The sequence below is a fragment of the Piliocolobus tephrosceles genome, unplaced genomic scaffold (assembly GCF_002776525.5).
Source record: "Piliocolobus tephrosceles isolate RC106 unplaced genomic scaffold, ASM277652v3 unscaffolded_32407, whole genome shotgun sequence".
Taxonomy (NCBI): Eukaryota; Metazoa; Chordata; class Mammalia; order Primates; family Cercopithecidae; genus Piliocolobus; species Piliocolobus tephrosceles.
The window spans coordinates 1-5710 of record NW_022315874.1 but is presented as its reverse complement, the minus strand read 5'-3'; the positions used below and the strand labels follow the sequence as shown (position 1 = coordinate 5710).

The 5710-nt window shown below is 36.7% G+C and overlaps 1 pseudogene across 1 annotated transcript; it reads left to right on the top strand.

The window, feature by feature from the left end:
* Positions 1–737: 737 nt before the first annotated feature.
* Positions 738–2315, top strand: LOC113222628 (annotated as a pseudogene). The gene has a single exon (XR_003308484.1). The product of XR_003308484.1 is annotated as a 60 kDa heat shock protein, mitochondrial pseudogene (transcript).
* The last annotated feature ends 3395 nt before the right edge of the window (positions 2316–5710 follow it).

Sequence of the window (5710 nt, the reverse complement as noted above, 5' to 3'; positions counted from 1 at the left end):
GTGCTACAGTATTTAAGCCTGCAGTAAGTTCTTTGTGGAACACTGCAATCAAGATTAAAAGGGTTTAAACATAGATTTATTTCCATAAATATATGCTTTGTTTTGAAGTATAGTCATGCAAAAATATCGTCATGAGAGTTTTTTTATTTAGATACAAGATTTTTTAAATGTCAAGTATACTGTTTACTAACTTATTCTGATGTGGTTGTGAAAATCTTCTCATTATGAACTAGTGATTACGCTGTTACCATCACCAGGCTCATCACTAATCCATCATTTTCTTGTTTACAAGTGATCCTCTCCCCATGATTATCAGACCTGGGACCTCAGATTTTTTTTTGTCTTTCCTTACTCTAGATTTATGTCTAAGTAAAATTTTCCCAATTTCTTCAATAAGTTTTGGAAGCTAGGTTTCATTCTCATATGCAAAAAAATAAATTGCAGTCATATGCTGCATGTCAGTTTCTTCAAATGGATTGTAATGGGTTTCTGATGAAAGTTCATAAGAAAGTCTTTTGATATTACTCAGAAATTCATTTTATTATGAATTGTCACTAAATGATGATAAGATAATTCTTTGTCTCAACTAAAGACTTGACTTCTCATAAAAAAGACTAATTTTCAATAAAAAATTAGATTATTAAGGCTAAGTTTAGAAATAAAGGACTATATAAAGAAAGGAATCATAACTTTTGAATCCAGTTTGTAATTATTGCTATACTCAGAAATAAAGGACCATGAAGATGAAAATAAATGGAAAAACACTGAATGATGAATTAGAAATTATCGAAGGCATGAAATTTGATCGAGGCTATATTTCTCCATACTTTATTAATACATCAAAAGGGCAGAAATGTGAATTCCAGGATGCCTATGTTCTGCTGAGTGAAAAGAAAATTTCTAGTGTCCAGTCCATTGTACCGGCTCTTGAAATTGCCAATGCTCACCGTAAGCCTTTGGTCATAATCGCTGAAGACGTTGATGGAGAAGCTCTAAGTACACTCGTCTTGAATAGGCTAAAGGTTGGTCTTCAGGTTGTGGCAGTCAAGGCTCCAGGGTTTGGTGACAATAGAAAGAACCAGCTTAAAGATATGGCTATTGCTACTGGTGGTGCAGTGTTTGGAGAAGAGGGGTTGACCCTAAATGTTGAAGACGTTCAGCCTCATGACTTAGGAAAAGTTGGAGAGGTCATTGTGACCAAAGACGATGCCATGCTCTTAAAAGGAAAAGGTGACAAGGCTAAAATTGAAAAACGTATTCAAGAAATCATTGAGCAGTTAGATGTCACAACTAGTGAATATGAAAAGGAAAAACTGAATGAACGGCTGGCAAAACTTTCAGATGGAGTAGCTGTGCTGAAGGTTGGTGGGACAAGTGATGTTGAAGTGAATGAAAAGAAAGACAGAGTTACAGATGCCCTTAATGCTACAAGAGCTGCTGTTGAAGAAGGCATTGTTTTGGGAGGGGGTTGTGCCCTGCTTCGATGCATTCCAGCCTTGGACTCATTGACTCCAGCTAATGAAGATCAAAAAATTGGTATAGAAATTATTAAAAGAACACTCAAAATTCCAGCAATGACCATTGCTAAGAATGCAGGTGTTGAAGGATCTTTGATAGTTGAGAAAATTATGCAAAGTTCCTCAGAAGTTGGTTATGATGCTATGGCTGGAGATTTTGTGAATATGGTGGACAAAGGAATTATTGACCCAACAAAGGTTGTGAGAACTGCTTTATTGGATGCTGCTGGTATGGCCTCTCTGTTAACTACAGCAGAAGTTGTTGTCACAGAAATTCCTAAAGAAGAGAAGGACCCTGCAATGGGTGCAATGGGTGGAATGGGAGGTGGTATGGGAGGTGGCATGTTCTAACTCCAAGACTAGTAGTGCTTTACCTTTATTAATGAACTGTGACAGGAAGCCCAAGGCAGTGTTCCTCACCAATAACTTCAGAGAAGTCAGTTGGAGAAAATGAAGAAAAAGGCTGGCTGAAAATCACTATAACCATCAGTTACTGGTTTCAGTTGACAAAATATATAATGGTTTACTGCTGTCATTGTCCATGCCTACAGATAATTTATTTTGTATTTTTGAATAAAGAACATTTGTACATTCCTGATAATGGGTACAAGAGCCATGTACCAATGTACTGCTTTCAACTTAAATCACTGAGGCATTTTTACTACTATTCTGTTAAAATCAGGATTTTAGTGCTTGCCACCACCAGATGAGAAGTTAAGCAGCCTTTCTGTGGGGAGAGAGAATAATTGTGTACAAAGAGAAATATCCAATTATGTGACAACCTTTGTGTAATAAAAATTTGTTTGAAGTTAAAAAAAAAAAAAGAAAATAAATGTTTAAATTGAAATTGTATTTATTTCTATGTCCACCCAATATTATTATTTAAAATAATCTCCAAGCTAGTGAGCATAGCAGAGATGATTATTAAAATTTTACATACACTACAATATAGCTAAGTTAACATACAATTTCAAACCATATACATTTATACATAATTTTATTTGAATTGGAATGCATATTTAAGCAATCTAAAACATACACATTCAATTTAAAGTAATTATATCCCTTCCTATATCTGTCATTTCAATGTTCTTATAATAAAGTATGTGTGTACACACCTATGTAAAATACATAAAGATTTGACCCTTCACATCTGTGTGTTCTGCATTCATGGATTCAAATCAATGATGGAATAAAAAAAAATTTAGGAGAAAAAATTCCACAAAGATCCAAAATGTAAAACTGGAATTATGCATGCACTTAGCATTATGTGGAATCAATGCAAATGAAGTAATATATAGGCATTGTATTACATATCATGAATAATCTAGATATAACTTAGAATTATTATGTGCATAGAATGCGCATAGGTTACATACAAGTACTGAGTCATTTTAGATAAGGGACTGGGGCATCTCAGGCTTTTGGTATCCACTGGGGAACCCAATACCCCATGCATACGGAGGAACGACTATATTTAGATACACATATATAAACTACATTCACCTAAAGACAATGTAATACAATTTGCATTGTTTTCTTCATTTATAAGGATATTACTTATTCTTTAAGTATACAACTTAAGAAGACACAAAAATAATACATGATTCAGAATCAATATATGTACATGGAAAATCACATGTGAGGTATTCAAAGCAGGGTGAATTTCCAAGAGTGTGTCTATTTTTTAAGTGCGGATATGGGTAACTTTTGGATGTACACTTTCTTCTGATTCTATAATCCCAACTTATTACCAGCAGATCCAGCTATTTTATAAATAGGGTCTAGGGTGGATTTCTAACAATGGCAGAATGTCCCTAAAGGGATTTCTGAGATCTCTGAGGCTTTCAGTTCTCGAGTTTAAGACAAAGTGTTTAGGTGTCATTTTCTCGAGTTTTAGAATAGAGTCTAAGGAACAGAAGTCTGAAGTAGCTAAGTTCTATGGCAGATCAAAGGAAAACACATGAATCTGAGGCTGTTTGAAGTGGTCAGACTGACCCTGCTGAATGGATACTACCAGGATCTAGGAAAGTACTGACTTACTCACCTGCTTTGCACTAGTGTTCTGAAAGTCCATGGTATTATTTATACCAGTTTCATTATTGCTCTGAATTTTTATCTTTGCAAGCTTTTAAAGTTGTCTGTTTTCAAGCAACTTACAGTAGCCTCAGAAATAAGAGGCCCCTTACCATTCTCAATAGAGAGATCTATAATGGCCAGGTGCGATGATTTGAAGGCTATCTCCAAAACTTATGTTGAAATTTAATTTCCATCTTGCTGGTGTTAAGATGTAGGACTGTTAAGAGGTGATTAGGCCATGGGGGCTCCACCTTCATTAATGGATTAATATTGTTACCAATGGAGTGAGTTCGTTGTCATGAGAATGGGTTAATGTAAAAGTGAGGAGTTTGGCCCTCTCTCTCTTGCTTGCTCTTGTGTTTTCTTGTCCTGCCTTCTGCCATGGAGTGATGTGGCACTAAGGTCCTTGTGAGACGTGAGTTCCACACTCTTAGACTTCCATGTCTCCAGAACCATAAAGTAAACAGGCTTATATTGTTAATAAATAACCCAATCTCATGTATTCTCTTATAGTAAAACATAATGAACTAAGACAAAAAACTAGTTCACAGAAGTGAGGCTGTTGCTATAACAAATACCTGAAATGTGAAAGTAACTTTGGAACTAAGTCATTGTTAGAAGTTGGAAGACTTTGAAGGAGTATGCTAGAAAAAGTCCAGAGTGCCATGAATGGAGTGTCAAGGATGATTCTGAGGAGGGCGCAGAAGTAAATGAAAAAGGTAGAGAAAGTCTAGAACTTCTTAGAGAAGAAGTTCTCTAATGTGATCACTTAAGTGGTCATGATCAGAATATTGGTGGAAGCATAGACAGTAAAGATGATTCTGATAAGGTCTCAGATGCAAAAAGGGAATGCCTTATTGAAAAATAGACAAATGCCCATTCTTGTTATGAAGTATTAAAGAACTTTAATGAATTTTGTACATGCTGTATGGCTTTATGGAAAGTGAAATTTCAGAAAAAATGAACGGGAATATCTAGTGAAATAAGTTTCTAAGTAAAATGTTGTAGAAATTGTCTACATACCTTGAACCACATACAATAAAAAGTGAGATAACATAAAAGACTTAAAGGCACAATTCATAATTAAGAGAGAAATGGCACAGAAAAAAATTTGAATATTTTCAACCTGGTCTTGTAAAGAATGAAAGAGTATACTCAGGAGCACAAACCAAGTACGTGGCCAAGCAACCATCTGCTAAAAAAATTAGTACAGAAAGAAGGGATCATACAAATAATGGCAGAATGTCCCTAAAGGGGTTTCTGAGATTTTTGAGGCTGCCTTTTTTATAATGGTTCCAGAATTCGAGGAAGGCAGAATAGTTTGCAGAGACAGGCCCAGGTCAACCTCTAGGACAAGCTGCCCGTAATCACCCCATGTCAATGCTCCACAAATTTTAGCACAGCTCCTTGGTTGCTCCAATCACAGCTCAATTTGGTCCAAGTGCAGCTCCATCCACCATTCTGGAAGGTATAAGCTATAAGCCTTGGTAGAGTCCATGTGGTGCTAATTTTGTAGGTGTGCAGAATGCAGAGCCGTGGGGGCATGACTTCCTTTACCTCGATTTTCAATGTTGTCACGAACAGCCTAGGGGCCCAGTCAGTGACTTGTTGCAAGAGAAGAGTCACCACAGAGAACCCCCACTAGGGTGATGCCCAGCTTAGCTGTAGTAGTGAGGTCACTATCATGACCTCATAACTGTAGAGCTACCACATTGCAGCATCAGCCTGGGAAAGCTGCAGGCACAGGATACCAACAAATGAGAGCTGCTGGATGAACTAAACATAGCAAAGTTATAGGGGTGGGGCTGCCTAAGGTTTTAGGAGTCCAACTCCTGTTCCACTGTGTCCAGGATATTAGACTTGGAGCCAGAGGAACTTCTTCAGGATCTTTAAGACTTAAAGTTGTTTTCTATGTTGAGTTTTGGACTTTTGGGGACCAGATACCCCTTTCTTCTTGTTATTTCTCCCTTTTGGACTCGGAATGCCTACCCCATATCTGTCCTATAATTCTGCTTTGGATGCATGCATGTTAATTTCACAAGCTCACAAATAAATAAAAGTTCCCTTAGGCAGAATTGTGCCTTGAATCACACCCATATCTAATTCAGATGAGA